At 40.1% G+C, this 20,648-nt stretch overlaps 1 long non-coding RNA gene across 1 annotated transcript in view; it reads right to left on the bottom strand.

Moving 5' to 3' along the window:
• LOC121081664 overlaps positions 1–10,201 on the bottom strand; it is a 76,239-nt gene extending 66,038 nt beyond the window's left edge. The window contains exon 1 of the long non-coding RNA XR_005825756.1: positions 10,060–10,201. This is a non-coding gene — a long non-coding RNA (uncharacterized LOC121081664). The remainder of the gene's footprint in view (positions 1–10,059) is intronic.
• Positions 10,202–20,648: the final 10,447 nt, after the last annotated feature.

The following is a 20,648-nucleotide window of genomic DNA, read 5'->3' as shown; positions in this document are numbered from 1 at the left end:
GGCAGATAAGAGATTTGCAGCATGGAGCTGTATTTCTGAAAAATCTTGCATGATCATTTCTCCCCTTGACCAGTTAATATAACTGTCCCAGTCATCTCTCTGTTGCTGTCCCTCCTTGCCTCCTTGCCCTTCTCAGCCATGCACAATGTGCAACAGTATATGAGCTGACAGCAAACCTAGATGGATGTCTCTTCAGTAGCATTGTTTGAATGAGTTTGTCTGCTAGGGACAGACACTGTAAGTATAGATATTTCCATGCTTTTACTGCACTTTATGCTGCAATTTCATGGCCTGTGATTATTTTTTTGCTTTCTTTCTCTCTGTGAAGCCACTCAGCCTTCAGTCCTAGGTTTGCATATTGCAAAAGAAGCTCTGCCTTGAATGTGATTGTTACTTGTGCCAGGAGAGATACCAGTGTGCACTATAATTGTGAAAGTGACAGACTGCTGGGGCTGAACAAAGTCCTACTTCCAAGTTGCTAGTTGTACCAGGTATATTTAAAATTACTACAAGTTGGTTGGGTTTTTTTAATCTCAGAGGTTCTAAATCTTTGAATAAAAATAGCAGCCATAAAGTGGTCATATTGATTTCTCAAGTGATACCACACTTTCACAAAGGGATTTCTCAGCCTATTTCCCTGTTTCCAGGCAACCTTGCTGAGCAGAAAGATAAATTAAACATTGTGCTAACAGAATGACATATAACTTTGACAGCTATTTTTAAGAAATGTAAATCTAAATTACTGTGCCCAACAGCTTCATTCAAAATCTGTGATCTCGGCTACTATAATACCTCTAATTTATTTCTTTTCACTTTTGCCTGAGACACACAACCCACAGAAAGCAATCCAGAACTATAATTATTGGCATGGTGATATGGGCAGGCATAGTGCTTGTTAAAAAAATACCTCTGACAGCTCCTTCCCCAAGATGCTGATAATCTGAACTATAAAGGCAAATTGATTGTACAAGTATAGACAAGGGAAGCCATGAGTGGATTCAGTCTGGACAGCACAGAAATGCTGAAATTTAGTTCTTTTCCTCTTCTACAGACACTTTGGAGCTCCATGTCTATACAGGTGTGATCAGTCATAGGTGGAGACAGGGGAGCAGCTATAAATCCAGCATCTAGATCAAACAGAAGTCCCAGTTCTCTCCAGCACAAGAGGAACAAACATCAGTAGGTGGTTTACTACACCCACATGATTTTGTTCCCTGGGGAGCACACTTACTGTTTCCCTCCTGGACCAAACTGTTTCCTTCTGCCTGCTGGCTTCTTCCCCTCATTTTTTTGCTGTGCATACACAGCTTGCCAAATAATCCTCTAATGCCCGTTTGCAACGAGAAGGCCCTTCTGCCTGTTGCCTCATATGGTGTTCCTATTGTTTCAGCTCTCTGCATCTCACTGTATGAAATCCTGTGATTGTTCTTTGTGCTGAACTGGAAATATGAATGCTTAATGCATGTTGTAACCATGTCTGTGATTATGAGCTGACATAGGTTGTTGTTAACACCAGTTAGAAGGATGCTTTTACTTCAGACCTGAAGAGCAAAAGTTTGTGGGTAACTGAGTGCAAGCCCAGTCAGCCAGCACCAGTTCCTGACCTGTCTGAGGGGCCAGGCAGGGTGAAACAGGAATCAGGAACCTTAGTTGAGGCAGTGTTGATGCAACTAGAACATTGTCTCAAACAAAAGTATTACCTAGTATAGTACACTATCCTTTATTAAAAACATAATAATGAAACATGATACAGTATTTTATTCTGATGAACACTTGATCCAAAAAGATCATCTAGAATACTAATTATTGTAGCTGAATGTGGGATATTGACACAGGCAGTTCATCAGAGGTCATCAGCACAAAAAACAGTGAGTCTGATTCTGTTCCTTCTGCACTGATGCCAAAATTCCCATGAAGTAAACCCTAGGTGCTTAATTAGCACCTGATAAAATTGTGTATCTTCTCTACGCTGATTTGCATAACTTCTGAATCTAGCTAAGAAGCGGTAAGATAATTACTGAATGCAAATGACCCAGGAAGGGTGCTGCTTGGGAGCAGATGTCAGTGAAGATAAACTTCACAAATCTCTGCTGATTGTTCCTGATAGTGTCATGATATATTTTCTCCCTGGTTTTGGTTTGTTGTGGTAAAATCACAGGGCTTTTCAGTATTTCAATATTTTACCTTTACCTCACATGTGTTAGCAGAAATCTGCCCTTGGCATATTGAGTACTAGTTGTGCCCTATTACATGAATCACACTTTGGTAGACATTAGCTGCAGGGCCTCCATACTGAATAATACTTCAGGGACTAAGATAACCTTGTTTCTAAATCGTCTGCTCTAATCAGTGACACTGGGTGATAGGAGGGTGTACAGGTCTCCTTTTCACTTCCTTGTGATGCAATATTCACAGCTGCAGGTCTTGACACTTCAGGTGGGTGCCTCATTTGCTAATGTGCAAGGATACTCCAGTCACTAAAGTCCCTCAGCTGGTGGTAGTTGAAGCTGCTTCTGGGATCCCATCACTGCTAACATGTTTTAGCTGAGAATCTGACTTACACTTTTTTTTCCACCTCTTTTTTGTATGAATAGCCTGTTCATAGTATCAAAGTGTGTCAGTATCTTGATCTTTTTCTTCTCTTTCCCTCCACCTTGTGAAACTGATGTAATGTAATTGCTTCCAGGTAACACAATGAATGAACGTCTAATATGACCATCATTAAAAGCAACATGCTCTTCATTATTCCAGGAGGGAAACACAGAGCTAGCTGTTAGCCCTGGAGAATTTAAACCACTTAAAATAAGGGTCAATTTGGTGACTATGGAAACTGTAATTATTCTACCCTCTAAGAAAAGGGATGTACCAGGCTGTTGAGTTGGCTGGATGACTGCATACTTGACTACATGACTTACCATGCTTCAGTAATAAAAGCAGAACAGAAGTGTAAGCCATATGTGGGGGGCTGTACTTTGAAACAGTCTCTTCAAAGGACTGGTTATCTAAGACAAGCGCAGAATATTTTTGGTGCTATTTAATAGTGCTGTTCATATAATGACCAGAACATAAATTCAGGAATGAGCACTCTTGCTTAAGTGGTAAGGAAGGATGAGTATCTGATGTCCGTGAGTTATCTGGATGTGTGGCACAGAAATGGCTCTCGATAATCATAGCAGAATATAGGAAGTCCTTCATAAAAAACCATGCTTTCATGTGAGCATGGAAATATGGGGTAACATTTATGCCTCACATTAAGTCAAAATCTGTGGTGATCATGTTCTTTCCCAGGTTAAAGTAGAAACTGTGGATCTATTGATTGCTTTTAATACTGGGGAAAAGATTTGTCCTGGTTTTGGCTTGGATAGGGTTAATTTTCTTCTCAGTAACTGGTACAATGCTGTGTTTTGGATTTAGTATGAGAATAATGTTGATAACACACTGATGTTCTTAGCTGTTGCTAAGTAGTGATTCCTTTAAATTGAGGACTTTTCCGTTTCTGAAGTCCTGCCAGCAAGAGGGCTGGAGGGGCACAAGAAATTGAGAGGGGACACAGCCAGGACAGCTGACCCGAACTAGCCAAAGGAATATTCTATACTATATGACGTCATGCTGAGTATATAAACTGGGGGGAGCTGGCCAGGGCTGAAGGGCTGACTGATTGCTGCTCAGGGACTGGCTGGGCATCAGTCAATGGGTGGTGAGCTACCGTATTGCACATCACTTGGCTTTTTTCCCTTTTGGATTTTATCCTTCTGTCCCTTTCTCTCCTTTTCATTACAATTGTTATTATGATTACTAGTGTTATATTTTTGTAATTATTAAATTGTTGTTATCTCAACCCATGAATTTTACCTTTTTCCTGATTCTCCTCTCAGTACCACTGGGCCAGCTGTGTGGTACTTAGCTGCCAGCTGGGGTTAAACAAAGGTTTTACATTTTTATGTGAAAATATAGAAGCATTCCAAAACATTTTAAGTGCATACTGGTTCTGTTTCAGTAGTATTTTCATTTTCAAAACATAAACATAACATTCGAAGAGCTGGCAGTGCAAAAATGGGCTTTGCTACCTAATGCTAGTGCTCCCACAGACAAGAAAACATGGTCTGCAACATGCAAAACACAGCCAGAAGACATTAATGCAGAGATTGCAAAGGCAAGAGAGGCCTTTCCAGTCTGTGAAAATTCCTTTTCATGCATTTGGTATTAAGTCATAAAGGCAGGTAAGTAGAACCCAAGCCTCATCTCACCTCTAAGTTTTGATTTTAGCATATGCAGCCTCACTTTAGATATCTATGAGGTCAATACACAATGAAATACCTAAACAATGCTCTCAGCTTTCCAAGGCACAGGTCATTAATGCCAGTGTAAGGTATTAATCTCTCTCAAATATGAGTCTAAATGTGTGGGAAGGTCAGCAGCCCAGTGGTACCCAGGGCAGATGTGATCCAGGTAGACTGAGCGCCGGATGTCTTCTGTCCCACAGGCTTCTTCATTTTGGAAAAGTAGAGATACCTTATTAAAATTATGCTTCATCTGCTGTAAAGATACTTGAGGTGGGTCTGCTTCAAATAACCATTTTGATGCATGTAGGAAAGCTGTTTTGCTCTTCCACTATGCTGTCTCTATCAGGAATAAAGTGGCCGGTGGGTGGCAGAGCAGCTCGTCGCAGGGCAGGAATCAAGCAGCACTGCTGAAGAACAAGCAGCTCAGGCAGAGGCAGAAAGTCCCACGTGAAACATGATTCTTAAATGCATGGATGTGTTTGGGAATCAGAGGAAATGGTGCTTTGCATTTGCAACAAGCATCCGGGTTGTTTCATCGTTATTCTGAATTGGCTGTCTTATTTTTAAATATATTTTTTTAAGCATAACTCATGATTTTAAAATAATTTGTTCCTTCCATGTCTTACCTGTTTAATAAGACAAAAAAATAGGCATAATAGTAGGTTTCCTGAGAATCTAAGGCAGAAAAATACTATGAGATACTGTTTAGGCTATATCTTCCAAAGAGCTGTTGTATACGGCATAGCGTGAAGCCCTCTCACTGGGAGACTGTGAACCATTCTTGGTTTTGTGTGCTGAGCAGAGCAGATTGAAGGTTTTCACGTTTTCTGTCACTGGAGCATTAGATATTAACTTAAGCACTGATTTCCTAGAAATAAATTCAATTTTTGTGTTAAACACTGAAGATAATAGGTTTTAGGCACTCTCATCTATATACCTGCAGAAAAAATATTTTTAGTGGAAATCCACAGTTTCTCATTGGTACAAAAAAACCCTTCAAACCTTAGAATATAAGAATTTCGTATCTTTACCACAGGCAGCTGATTTTCTGCATCTCCCAATTTCTATTGAAACTATTAGCTTGAGTCATAGTCTCTGTTGTTTTCTTCTTTTGCTTAAAGACTTTTCAGTTGTTATTCCTACTCTTCTTTATCCTAAAATGTATGATACCTGACAGGGTGCTTTAGTAGCAGAGAGGAACTTCAGTAGAAAGACTGAAGTGGATGCATGCAGCAGTCCACAATGCTTTTTAAAGGAGTGAGAAAAAGCACTTGTATCTCCACAAAAAACAATCATGTAACTGAGAAGTCTATTCTGTTTTGAAGGGAAATCACTAACTAAGGAAGGAACAGAGTTATGTTTCTTCAGGGTAGAGCTCTGACATTGTTCTTTAGACTTCAAAAGTGCCTTCACAAGATGTTTCTGTGCAAAAATGCCTGTGAAGTACAGTACCTTTACCTTACACTAGCCCTGTAGACAATTGCAGTACACAGGCTGCAGCTCTCAAAGCAGGACTGCCCAGGTGCAAGTGGAAAATGCTACAGAAATTCCATTTGTCAACATAAGTCATCAATGAAAACATGTCTTAGTAAAACAGTTCCAGTAACGCTAAGTGACTTTTACCCACAGTTCATTTCTCAAGATTGTTTCAGAAGGCATTAAACAAGGGTACTGGGTTTTTCTTTTCCAGCGCTGGAACATGTAAATTTCCAGTAATCCGTGCACTGAGAAATCCACTTACAGAGATCATTAGGAGCAAAATACACAAGTGTTCTTGGAAAGCAGCTGTGCCATACAAGTATTTGTGCTATATATGTAGGTCAAACTGTAATAGGTATTCCTAGTTTCACTGAAGTTCTTGTAAGGAATCATCATGAAACTTGCTAACAGATTTTCCTGTTTGTTATAAATAAAATTTCTACATCAGGAAGGAACCAGCAAAATAGTAAGAAAAAATATTAAAAACCCCCCAGAGATTATAAGAAACTATATTATATGATATTATTAATCTGAAAACAGACACTGGATCATATGACCTTGCCAGCTGCCTACACTAGGGATGCAATGACTCAACTCAGTGATCACTCTGAGGTTAGAGTCACTACGGGAGAGCCTGTACAGAATAGCGCATATCAAATGACCAAAAAAGGGGTAGTTTAGAAAACATAATTTGATGTTCTTGCTTGGGCAGAAGTCTCATTGTCACTCTGACTAATAAATCAAATACATTAAGGCATGGCTGACTCATTTCCAGCAGAAGTATGCAGTCTTAGAGATCTGCAGCAAAGTTTATATTTTGAAACCAAGAATTCCTGAGTTTGTGTAGCTACAGCTTAAGACAACTAACAGAGTAACCTGGATCTTACTTGCCAGAATTGCCATGCTTTTTACTTTAAAGAAGTTGCAATTAATGAAGCAAGACTTTGACCTTTGATGTTCTGCTTACATTAAAGATTCCTTAAAGTCCTATGAGGAGAGAAGCACAATTTATTGATTAAAAACCTACGAGGTCCAATTTGCAGTTCAGCTACAGAATTTTATGCCACACACACTGTAACAGCACAATTAGCTTACCTTACAATGAAGCCCATAAAGACTATAACATGAAGCCAGAGAAAATGACAATGCTATCTAAAAATATGCATTTATTGAGGAATGCAGGCCCATTGAAAAGGCTGACATAATAGAAATGTGCCCCTCCAGTAATCTTGTGGCTTAAAAATTATTTGCATATCATCAGCTGCCATTGCCAATGGCAAAGATATGTTGCCATGACATTTCAGTTGTCCTTTCTTTATTCTCTTACTGCCTTTTGGCCACTTAAGAAGCCTTCAATACAAAATTAAGCAAAAACAAGCTTTCGCCCCTACAATACCCCACTGCACTTTGTAAAGATTGCACAGATATTCTTGACTAACCCATACAAGCAAAGTTCAGAAGCAAGTGATTACTTGTATCATTTGCTGTTCAAGAATATGTAGAATCTGAGCAGCTAATTCCTAGCTGAGGACTTTGGTTTCCAGTTTGCAGATTTGCAGTTGTATATCCAGTTTGTCAAGGCTAGAGATGCTCATACAATAAATTTTCACATTAAATATCACAAATTTAAGAAATTTTGCATGTAAAGCACCAAATGAGTGTGCTATGACTTGCTTTAAGTTTAGATTATGAAGGTTAAGATACAAACCCCAGCATTCCTGTTTGCATTTCATTATCTTTCTAAGATGGCAAGCATTTTAAACTATATTTTGAAAACTGAAAAAAAGGGCTGTATCTCCAATAAATGGCAATTATTAGCAGTGTTTCTAAAAGGGGGGAAATATCAGCTATAAATAAGCTGAAACACTCTTCACCTTCAACTGTAACCCTTATCACCAGCACATACAACTCTTCTTTTAACCTTCCCTGTTCTCTGTCATGTGAAGTGAATAGAATAAACAAAAGTGCCTTTATATTATGTTTCAGGAAATTTGCAGTAAGGTTGCCCAAGGCTATTGGCTAGCCAGCCTGGAATGTTAAAAACAAATCACCGTGTGACACACAGAACATATTCAATAGCTTTTGTCAGCTGTGGAACAGGCTGTGACTAAAGTGTACTACAGAGATCCTGTTGAAGGACTGGCAGAAGTTTTTCCTTGGAGTTGGGCAGTAGGATTAAAAGAGGGACAATGCTGGGAGGGCAGTTTGCCATTTTGGTAGCTGTTTCAAACCTGAGCTGGGTTTTACTTTGTCAAACCAAGCACTGTTTACATTTATAGTAGTACATAAAATTAGCCAGGGACCATTCTCTGGCCTTGAGGACAACAGGCATGGCTTGGCTTAAATCCTTACAGCTAAACCCTTTTATCCTCTGGAGTAGTTTATCTGTACAGCCCCTTGAAAACAGTTAATGTCCTGCAGTTATTACAAGGCATGCCAAGGTACTGATTTGGAGAGGGCCAGCTGGTGGCAGCCCAAACTGTGCTCTGGATCTTATGCCAATGTCCAGACACATACGCCCCAGCCTTGTTCTGTGTACTAAATTTGGGGTAATCTTTTTGACCCAGATCCCACTCTATAAGTGAGTATAGTATACAGAATGAATGCAGTATATATAGTAAATATATAGTTCTTTTTTTTTATCCATATGTTTTTTAACGACTTTTGAAGCATAAGCTAAAAAACTAAGCCTAAGGAGCAACACCTACTAATCTTTCCATTTGTAACCTTTATAGTCAGATTGAATGTCATAAAACTGGCAACAAGAGCTTTTTGAAATATTTCCCCAGGGTAGGAGCTATTTGGCTTTGAAGAGCAGAAGTGGGTAATTTTGCCTATTAAAAAACCTCAAGGCAATCTTGCACAATTTTGATGTATTAAACCAGAATCTTGTGGACCATATACAAGCTTTCAGATGGGGGTATGGGTTCCTGTGTAATAAATTCCCACCCTCTGACAATGCACGTTTCCCTCATCACATTTTGCAGATCTTTAGTAATAGTCCCTCGATCGTCAAGGTTAAAATAGTCTTATACTCTTTAGAGGGAGAAAAGCTCAGCACTCCCCTCTCCCCGTCCCCTCCTCAGGAAGCTGTGGGGAGCAATGAGGTCACCCCTCAGCCTCCTTCTCTCCAAGCCAGACAAACCCAGAGTCCCCAGCCGCTCCTCACAGGACATGTCTTCCAGCCCTTCCACCGGCTCCGTTGCCCTCCTCTGGACACATTCCAGGACCTTAACATCCTTCTTAAACTGTGGGGCCCAGAACTGCACCCTGTGCTCGAGGTGAGGCCGCACCAAGGCCAAGTACAGCGGGACAATCCCCGCTTCTGACCGGCTGGTCATGCTGTGTTTGATGCCCCCCAGGACGCGGTTTGCCCTCCTGCCGGCCAGGGCATGCTGCTGACCCGCAGTGAGCCTGTGTCAGCCAGCACCCCCAGATCCCTCCCTGCAGGGCTGCGCTCCAGCACTCCTCTCCCAGTTCATACTTGTGCCTGGTGTTACTCCATCCCAAGTGCAGAATTTGGCTTTTGGACTTGTTAAATTTCATCTCACTGATGATTGCCCAGTGCTCCAATCTATCTAGATCCCTCTGCAAGGCCTCTTGTCCCTCAAGGGAGTCAACAGCACCTCCCAGTATGGTTTCACCAGCAAACATGTTAATGGTGCATTCAACTCCTGCATCCAGATCATTGATACATATATTGAACAGAACTGGCCACAGAATTGTGCCCTGAGGAACACTGCTGGTGACCAGTCACCGACCAGGTGTAGCCCCATTCATCACAATCCTCTGAGCTCTGCCCTGCAGCCAGTTCTTCACCCTATGCACTATGTACCTCCTCATCTCACAGCTGGACAACTTGTCCTGAAGGATGCTGTGGGGGACAGTATCAACAGCCTTACTAAAATCCAGAAAAACTACATCCACCAATTATGATCAAACACTTATAATCAAACCATCTAGAGGGTTGTAACAGAACATGTGACTACACTGGACTGACTTTCAAACATATTTTTCTTAATTGGCAAAACAAAGAAACCATCATGAATTCATCACCTATAATGTTTTCTTAGTTTTTTTTCTGATGTTGTGCTGGGAGGAGGGTCTGGCAATATTTTCCCAAGGTACTTCATTTTGATGGTTTTTTTTTTTTTTTTCTCAAGGAGCTATTTAATATGTGAATGTCCTTTCTTGTTTTTTTTCTGTATTACTAACCAAAAAGATGCTCTCAGCCAATCTAAACACTCACAGAAAGATTTTTGTTGCTGTTGGTGCTAAGAGGAGAGATGGTGCTTACCTGTATGATCCAAGAATGGAGAGGAGTTGATCTGATCTCAGGCATTAACTAAGACACTGACAACCACTGAAACACAGGCCTCTATAACACATCTCTGTAAGAAATAAAAGACATGACATAATAGAAATGGCTTTTCAGCATTAGTGGTGGACTTCCTTCATCAACACTGTTCTCCATGCTTCCTTTGCATTTCTGATCAAGCTGTCAGAAACCAGCAGGCTTCTTTTATATTTTCTCTTGAGAATAAGATTCCTGTTCTCCTATGTACTCTTCACTTGCAAAATAAATTCCATGACTGAAAGTAGGAGATGATTAACCTACTGATGAAAGAAGGGCTTAAAAGCATAAATAGCAGCTTTTGTTGTGTCACTCTGACCAACATACTAGAAGCTTCTGGCAATATACATTTCAATAACATACCATAGCACCTGGTATATTCCATTATATTTAAAAGAGCCATCATTTTCTACAGTGAAGCAGGAAGATGAAGATTTCTTTCAGAAAGGAAGTTCGAGGCATTTTTCAATGCCTTTGCCATCTGCTCCAGAGTCCCATTGCGAGGTTTATGCTAAATAGGCCCAGTAAAAACCCTCAGAAAAAGAACCCATGATCAAGCTCAGTGTTTATACAGAAGATAATGGCAACACTGTATCAGTGGTCCAAGAAACTGTGCATGAAGTTAAAATAAGGAATTCCTTAATTTTGGTCTGTTGCTGATCTGTTTTCCTTCTTTGCTAGGACTGAGCTAACAGAAGCTCATGAATGTTTGGAGTATTGCTGTTAATTTCTCCCCAGCTTTCTCTTTTTAGCCTAAGTTCTGCTGGTATTTGGGTCCTCTGTCATGAGATATGTCGCATGCCTGGAAACAAATTGCTACATGAGACCACTGGACTAGCTCTTTCTAGCAGGGCCCATGTGAGCATAGCTCCTAGAAGGTTTTACATGGCTGCAAGGCAGAGTGTGTTGCAGTCCTTTGTTACCCTGGGTAGCCAGGCTGCCCTGTTGATGGTCTACTGCATTTGGCAGCATCCGCAGACCAGGAAAGAGGATGTGACCCTGCAAGTGCCAGCGTGACTGGGCAAGGCAGCAAATACTTCTATCCATCTGCAGCTTTCAAGAAATTACCTGGTATTCATGTGAGGTACACAGAACATTGTAAATCAAAAAAGGCAAGGTCCTGGAAATGGAAACAACATGTCTGATGGGTCCAGCTTCAGAAGTACAGAATATGGAACAAGAAATACAGGAAATGGAGAAAGAGGAGCATGCATGGTGTTGGAGTCATGGTTTAGAGCAAGGCAGGAAAGTGTGGGTAAGAGTATGGGGTGTGACACCAAAACTCTGGTTTGGGAAGATGCAGCTGTGAGGTTCAGGCTATTGTTTGGAAAAAAGAAAAAAGAATTGTGCTGAAGAAGGGAAACTGCCATTGAAGCCAAAAGAGAGAAACAGGAGTGTGTGTAGGCCAGATAGTTTCTCCTTTCTGAGGCCCTTGATCCCTACTGTGCACATGTGGTAATAAAGCCTCACTCACATCCCCTGTCTGAAAGGCAACAAAGACCAAAAGATAAAATCTATCTATTAGCTAAGTGGGACCACACATCCAGTGTTGTAACACCTTTGTGTTGTATCTAAACTGATAAAAAAGTCTTGCTTATTAAAGTTATCCACATAAAAAGCCTACATGACTGTCATGACAGAGGGAAGACACAGTCACTCAATATGAGTGATCAGCAGACTTCATTTATTGTGCCTTACAGTCACCTTTTATGCCTTGTTATAATTAGCTCATACATATTACAAAAGTTAAGCTCATTATTGGTTAGTTGCCTAAATACCAAGCCCACCCCTAATTTCTCTTCTGTAGTTACCTGTTCCCACCTGCAACATTCTTTTCCCACTGCAATCTTCCTGTTACTGTGTAACAAGAACAGCCAAAGATAGTGTGTTTTTGCTTTACTTCAGAAAAGCTGAGAGCGATGTGCATTTTTGTCCAGCCAGCTGGACTATGTCTATATGACCTTTTTCAGCTAGCCAGTTATCCACACATGACTGCAAGGGTATAAAATCTCGACTCAGTACTTGATAGAGCTCCCTCTCAGCCAGCCTGAGATTCCCTGTCATTGTCACACTGCACTTTCCCTCTGAGCAGGTTGTATGTCTATTTACTTTCTTTCACTTGTAGGTTACTATAATGTTCTAATCAACCCTGTAGACTATTTTTTAACTTTTCTGTGTGTTGCTTATTATACTGCTATCAAGTGTGAACAACATATGATCACTGCCTCCATTATATTAATAGGGATAGTGGTTTGCTTGTAAGGCATTGATTTATGATGTTTATTAAAGCAGTCATATTAATCACACTGTGAGTCCTGGTGTGTGTTTGCATTACCTGGACCCATAACCAGTAAAGTGGATTCCCTGCTCTGAGTAGCAGGCAGGAAGTCTGTCAGGTCGCAATAGCAGCACATATAGCTAAGGCTGATAGATAAGTGTTTGATTTTTTTTCACAAATATCTGTGCAAGTTAAATGTCTTAGCAGCAAGGCTTGCTTGTCAGCAGGACTGTAGCCCTTGAAAGAAAGGATTTTGCTGCCATGAGGTTTTGTCTAACCTTTCTCCCATTGTGGTAGCCAGTGACCCAAATCAGGAGGAGAGCACTCCAGCATGAAGCCCTGTAAAATCACTGCTATTTTATGAGAAGTAGTCTATGAAATGCAAAAATAGAACAGTGACAGTACACATAGAAAGTGAATCCCTGCCCTTTAATCTGTCTGGATATAACTTCATGCTGAAACTATATGTTCAGCAGAAAAAGCAATTTGTAAAGCAGAAGCACATGTGATGAAAGCAAATTATTTGCATAGCTTTCATCTCTCTGCAACATCAGACCTTTCTTGCACTTATATCACCTTACTCTTCTGAATTACTTTCTGTCCAGCAGGGTTTTTCCAGGGCAGATCTGCCATGATAACATTTTGTATTGATGTGTACAAAGAATTTAGGTGATAATATCTGTTGAAAGCAAAGCACACACAGTGCTGGGTTTTTTCCATTTGCTTTTTTAGCTTGTTTTTAGTTTTTAGCAATGAATAAAATGCTGAGGGGAAGTATGAAACTGGTAGGTCTTTAAGGGAGAAATCCCTAACCCGCTGAACACTGTAGTCCTTGCATCTATCTAGTAAACAATGAACTACAACATGAGTGATAGCTTGTGGTTGCAATTATATGTAGAAGAAAACCTTTTTATTTTTGTAATAAAATTGTAGAATATTATGCAGAAACACCCAGGTAAAATACAGGAGGCTGTAACTCCATAAATAATTTTTTTTAAGCAGTCAGGCCAAAACACCTAGCCAACAGACCAGCAAATGTATGCCTGAGCCAAGTGGTCACTCTGAAGGTGGGAAAGTTAAAACCGGGCCAGAATGCCAAGTTAAGTGGTGATAAGGTACAGCTGTAGTCACTGTTGTCATGGTTTCTGCTCAATTCTCAGGGCAAGCACTCACAAGGCTTTCACACTTCCAGGCATGCTGTCAGAATGGTCAGGGAACTGCTACAACTCTTGGGACACTGCCAGTCAGAAGCTTCTGCCCCCTTGGTTTCTGCACTGTGTCTCCCATCTTGTGAATGACACACTCCCACAAGGCCTGCTGCTGGTGTTGATATCATTAAGATAGAATAACCTGCATCCTTGGAAGTGCCGTGTGATGGTTGACAATGTGGTTTGCCTTCTGTCATTGTTCTGTGTGGATTTTCTGTGCTTTACAAAGTAGAGCTAAATGGTTCCTACAGCAGTTTGCAGTAATCCATGCCAGTGTACAACAGTCTCTAAAGGAAGGACAGGATTAAAAAACAAGAGCTGACCACAGCCAGTTTTCCAGGATAAAAAGACAGAGCCCAGGGTTTAATTACTAATATAAGACTTAACCCCTGCCTTGTGACCTGCGTGAGTGGGAACAGAGCCCAGTGAGGGTTCCCTGTACTAGCAGAGATCCACACAGGGACATCCACCCAGCCAAGCACTTTTAACAGGTTGGAGAAGCTCATTACAAAAGCTGGCTTGTGTGCCAGTGTTTCCAGCATGGCACATGGGAAGCTAAACAGCCAGCCTGGTTTGTAGGCAGTCTGCTCAGGTGTCTCTGCACTGCCCTTCCCACGGTTCAGGGAGACAGGAGCGGGTTGTGGCTCCTCTGTGGAGCTCTCCTGCTCCCTGACACATGCACAAACCTCTTTGCTGGGCTGAGTTATACGTTAGTCTACTTGTACTTTTGGCTTTCTGGCCTTCCAGAGAAAAGGCTGGAAGGTCGGATGTGTTGCAAAGTTACTTAGTCCCTTTGAGTTTTTAAGAGAAGACTATTCCTACCTGTTGTTTTTTTCCTGGAGTCAACAGTCTCTGGCAATATTAAAAAAGTGAATACACTTCTCTTCCCACATCTTACCAAGGTCTGACTTCAAAATACAACCTTGCTACAGGCAGATGCCTTCCAGAATGCAAGCTGCAAGCAAACACAAGTTACAGCAGTGGGAATCAGACCAATTTTTAGAGCCAGGGTTCCTAAACTTTGATTCATGTGGGACTGCTTCCTGAATAATATGCAGAGTGGACACCACATAACAGAATTAATTTGTAGCACAGCTCCTTTTATTTAGTGGTATACTTCAATGAAAATATTCATTAGCAAGCCACATGTAAATACTTCTTTGGATGCAAGTGAAAGGCTGAGAAGTTTATGAGGAGAGTTCAGGTGGGTAGGCAGAGAGAGTTTACCCAGTCCAATCCCTAATGTCTAGAAACAGATGGGAGGAAACTGCAGGGTGTCTTGCATGGCTATTTCTAAAGCATGACAGGAAACAGGAGGTCCTTTTCTCTTACAGTATTAGCATGTAAGGTTGAGTAGATTCATAGCTAGGGAACTTTTTTTTTTTTTTAAATTAAATCACAAATTGCTCACCTATTATTTTCCAGGTTTTTTTGTGGGTTTGTGTTTTTTGGTTTTTTTTGTTTGTTTGTTTTGTTTTTTTGGTCAATATAAGCCACTAGCATCCAAAGGAACCAACATAAATGTCACCAGCATCTTGGGTGACAAAACAGATAGTCCATTATAAAATGAGATCCAGGAATTAAATGTTTCTCTAAATTTTTATTACCACAAATACTTTTCCCAATATGGTGGTTACAATGGTCACCATCTCCTCTTCTAAAGACAAGGAAAATAAGTAAAAGAATACATTACTTTGTATCATCTGATAACTCTGCAGGCTGCAGACAATGGCTGAGGAAGCAGGACATGGGACAGCGATGAATACCACAAGAATTCTTGGAAGAGAAGGATGGCAATGTCAGAAGTGCTGGTCATGTCCTGTGCAGTCACATGCCACATTTGTCAGCACATATTGCTGGACCACTGGTGTCTGCACAGCTGCTGACATACTTCTCTTCTTGATTTGCACAGAGAACAAAATCAGCTCTTGAAATTCTGTGAGAATAAGAAAAATGTCTCTGTCTGCATGAATTGTCTATCTTAACCTGATCCCTTTGATTATGGAACAGGATATTATTTCCAGGAGGAAGAAAATAAAATATCTTGCCAATTTTAAAACTGAGTATCTGTGATAATAATGGAATACAAACAGCTCCAAGTGATCCCTAATGTGCTATTACATCTTTTAAAAAACAACTATGTAGGAAATTCATCATAATTTTAATTGAGGGAGACTATTTTTCCTGACAGCATCTGCACTATACATACTTACAGGTCAAAAAATACCCATGTTCTAGTGTTAGAAGATTCTACCAGCTTCAGTTTTCATGTCATTATATTGCCTAAAAAAAAAAAAAAAAAAAACAAAACTTCTCAAATATTTCACTTTTTGCTATCAAACTGTGCTGAAAAATCTCAGTGAACAATATTTGAACCTGTGTAAAATGCCACTAGTAATAGGTTTTTTTTAAAAAAACTGTAACTTTTGCTTCCCTGTAGAGGTTTATGTGCCACTAATCTCAGAAAATAGAAATAAGTAAGTATGCCTACATACCAGCTTAGGTACAGTACTATTCTGTTTCTAACGTGACAATTAGAATACCAGAATTGAAGCATTTACTTAATTTGATAGCATTGGCTACCAATGTAAAGCGCACAACATAGAAAACAGAAGCATTGTTTGGCTGTGTAACTCATTCTTACTGAAATATCCTTCTAACAAGAAGATTGATAAATAACTCAGAAGATAATATCAATTGTTTAGATGTAAATTAACTCAGTCTCAGTCTCTTAGTTTTAGAAGCAAGTATGACACAATTAATTGAATATTCATGCTTCAAAGCAAGGACTTATGAAGAGAGTTGAAGAAATGCATGTCAATGAACACTAATGGAATTCAAAGCATTTTCTCTGGTAGAAACTGATAATCCTACCATCTTTAATGGCAGGGTTGTATACAGAGATAGAAATGTGCAGCTGGTATCTTATAACAACAACCAAACTGGAAAATGGGGTATCAGACAACCTCCATCTGCAGGAAAGGGGTCTTTTCTTCAAAGTACAAAACTACCCAGTATCTTTCTAGTAACCACGCTTTCGAAGGGAAGCCTTTAAGGCTGATGGTTGCATAGACTCTTTGGACTCCAAAAGAGAATGTGTGGAGGGTTGATACTCAACTTTATTGTCTTCCCTCTAACAAACAGTGACCATAAGACAGGTAGAGACCAAAGGACTAAAGGGCTTATTCTCTCCATTCATCACACTGGTGGAAGGCAGCAAGAAATGCTTACTGGGATCAGGCAGAAGGAGGCAGGGTAAGGAGAAAATACATTGTTGCCTAAACTCTGGAATTAACTACATGTTAAACAAGCATGTGCACAAAGTTTAGGTCAAGCCGACCCACCCTCTCAAGTTGCCAAATAACCAAACCTCTCAAGCCATCAGACCTGATGAATGAAAGGACTTCTAACCAAGGGAGCCAACCTTGGGAAACAAAGAAGAGGTAACAAGAACACTGTTCTTTAAATTATGCAGAAAGAAGCCTCTGAGTGAGAAAGTTCTGGGTACAAGAGGAAACAAGCTAATTCTGTGGGTATTGCAACCCACAGAAAATTAGTTGAAAGTAGAACAAAGGTAATTGTGGTAATGGGAGATCACAACCTCTAACTCAAATAGCACACACACACACACACCCCAGAAAAAATAAATAAATCAAGAGGGCAAACCCCCACTTTGGGATCATGCGTAGTTGGTTAGAAACTTCAGTAGTGCTATCTGAGGATGTGTGCTATTTGTGTTAGAAGCAAGACACTTGTAACCAATCCTGTGTGTGAACGAAAATTAATATGTAACGTACTATGAATATGCAAGTCCTTTGCTGTATATAATGCGTACCCTGGAGTAACTTGGTGTGCATGTTAGGAGGAAAGATCCCCTGTGCACCCAGCACTGCAATAAACCAGTGTCAGCTTTCTAAACTGTCATTTGGTTTGAAGAGTTTTCCTAGTTACAATTTTCCATAACAGTAGGTCTAGATAGAAATAACTTTTGCTTGGTTTAAGGAGTACATTAAAACATGGGATGAGAAGTATTGCAGGCCAACTATTTTTTTACACCCTTCTCACTTTTTAATGCATGGAGGTCAGACCACCATTTTTATAAAAGCAAATGCTCCATCTCCAGTGAGCTCTGATTCAGGCAAAATCTCAGAAACTTACTACTAAAAGGATTTTCTGAATTCAAACAGTATAAAATAAATCTGTACTTATACAAGAGTTTTCTAGTTTTACATTAGGCTTATTAATTAAATACTCTATTTACCAAATGTGGGAATTATAGGGCAATAATCCACCACTTAGTAGAGATCAACCTGCCTTTGTCCTTATGTTTCCTTTCTATTCATTTGCTCTGATTTCCACTCAGGAAAAAGTGTTAAAACTTTCTTATTTCAGGTACCCATTTTCTTCAAATTCAGTTTTTACATAATTAAATACATAGACATACAGTATTTGAAAGCCTAGTTACTTGTAAATAACACTCAATGTCGGTAGGAAGATCCCAGATAAGCACATAATAACCTATAATTACTGTCTAGATTATTGATCTACTAAATAGTCATTCTATGCTGACAGTAAGCAGACTATTGTATCAATTTACTTTAAATATGTAAGAATATGACTGAAATCATACTTGAATCCTGTTTCATTGTGAACTGTTTCTGTCACATTTTCCAACCCATGTTTTAGATTTTGGAAATAAATATTCAGCATGAAATTATAGCATGAAAGACCCACACAAAAGTTGCCACTTCATCATAGCCCAACCACTTCTTTCTAACCTTTCCATCAATGGTACTGTATGAAATATTTTAGACTGACATTTATTTTTGGTGTATTTCTTGTACTTTGAGAACAGCAGGACACCATTAACATGTACACTTTCATAATCCTACACAGCAAACCAGGGAATAAAATAACAGCTCTGAATCTCCAAGATAAATCCTCGCTAAAGAATGTCAGAGACTTGTCCTAGACAGTTCATCGATGTACTTTGCTATTCAGCTATCCTTTATCTGCCTGTTAAGTCTACAGTGGAATCCATAGTTACCTTGCACTGCAGAGATCATTTGCTAAGAAAGCTAACACTTTCTGGGACCTGCTTAGATAGTCAACCTTAAACCAACTGTCAAGTTTGGACTTGTGAATGAAGATTTTCTCTCTTCTCATTGGTAGGACATTCGAGGAAGGTGAGTGTAGAGGAGGTGTAGAGGAAGTATAGAGGAATGAAGGCAGGTTAATTAACATTGATAATATACAGCTGAGGGCTGGCTTCAGGGGTGGTGGGTTGCCTGATGTGGATAATATGCAGCTGTGGCTGGTTCCGGCTAAATAGTTAAATAGCTCTAAGGACCGTATGAAGAGGAGCTTTAGATGAAGGGAGACCTAGAAGAAGCAGAGGGAGGGGAGAGAAAGAGTGTGCACGCATGTGTGCCCTGGGTGTAGGTGAGGCAAGAAACAGGGTGGACTGGCCTGAAGAGGATGAAGAAACAGCACAGACAGTAGATGAACGTTTGAAACCTGGTGGGGGATTGGTGGCTGTGCTGGGACAAGGCGTGGGAACTACTTATTGAAGTTAACCTGGTATGGGATGGTAAAAGTCTTGTTGCAGCTGGCTAGTTTTGATAGCACTGTGATAGGAAAGCATTAGTTACACTGATGTTCTCTGCTTCTTGGGCACTTTTGGAGTAACAAATGCCTCCTACCATGCAACTGGTTGGATGTGCAAGGAAGCAGGCTTGCTGTTTGAGACATTGACTCCCATCCCTTCTCTCCAGGGAGGCTCAAGAGTGTCTGTTTGCAAGAAGCACAAAGGCCAGACTATTCACAGGAGGCCTCACTGACCTAGCAGTGCAGCTCTGTTGGTCAAGGTTAACTATAGATGATCAAACGTATAATAACTTCAAAGAAAAAGTCTTGTTCCACTTTCATTTGTTCCCTGAGCCACCAAACTAGAATTCAGAGTTCTTTCAGAAATAAGGAATGTTTTTTCATAAAAAATATGCCTTAATATGTCAGAAGAAAACATTAATTGAGCAGTTTATTTCTGCCTGCCCATATAAAACACCTGCACATGGTGCTATGCCTTATGTTCTTTCAGACTTGTACAAGCACAGTGGGGTTTTTTTCTTAGCAAAGGAAGCACAAATTCAATACTAGGTTTTAAGCTGTGACAGCTTTTGAAACATACTGTAAATTCCAACAACAAAAAAGATCATGCTCTTTCCTCCTGCAAACCTGAGTTCAAATCTTTCCCTAGGCTACAAGCAAACATGAACACAGAGCTCTGATCCTGTTTTTCCTCTTCTGCATAAATCACAGAGCTGTTGCAAACCAGTATGACTTGCAACTTCTATTAAAGGGACCAAATGCCAGAAAAGAAGAGCAGTTTGTAAAGGGCAGGATGCAGCTGTAGTGAAATGCCCTGAGAAAGGGAAAGTAAATGAACAAGAAGGGTGGAGGTATAGAGGGAGGACTGTAGAAAGTAATTGCTTGTTCTGTGCCTTCCGCAGCAAATATTTAGTCCTTTTCCCCAGTGAGTAATCAATTTCACATAGGTTGTATGTTTAAATCCTTCAGATAACATTCAAACCTGAACAATCTGTGCTGGCAGTAAATACTGCTTTGTATTACAGAAATTATAATTTCCTTTCAAATTCCACCTGGTAGCATTTAACTACTGCAGACATGAAGTTATGTGACTTTCTGCATCTGAACACTAAAACAAACTTGTTAGTAATCTGCCTGAGAGCATCAGTGTTTTGCCTTGGTGTCCTGGGCAAACTATAAGATTAGGACTTACGTCTGGCCATTCAGAAGGTATGCATGCATCAAACGGATTGTGCGCTTCTTCATAAATGACTGTAGCATTTAAGAAAGATAAGGGAAAAAAGCTGCTAGGTTCTGCATTTTACAATTTATTTGACTCTTGTTTTCATGTTCTGGAAAGATCTAAACTTTGAGAATATACATGTAACCATTAGGCCCAATACTCAAACCTTTTCAGAGTCCCATCTTCCAGCTGATTTCTCTTATGCACCTGAAATATG

The sequence above is a fragment of the Falco naumanni genome, chromosome Z (genome assembly GCF_017639655.2).
Source record: "Falco naumanni isolate bFalNau1 chromosome Z, bFalNau1.pat, whole genome shotgun sequence".
Lineage (NCBI taxonomy): Eukaryota > Metazoa > Chordata > Aves > Falconiformes > Falconidae > Falco > Falco naumanni.
This window is presented reverse-complemented; position numbering and strand designations above follow the sequence as displayed.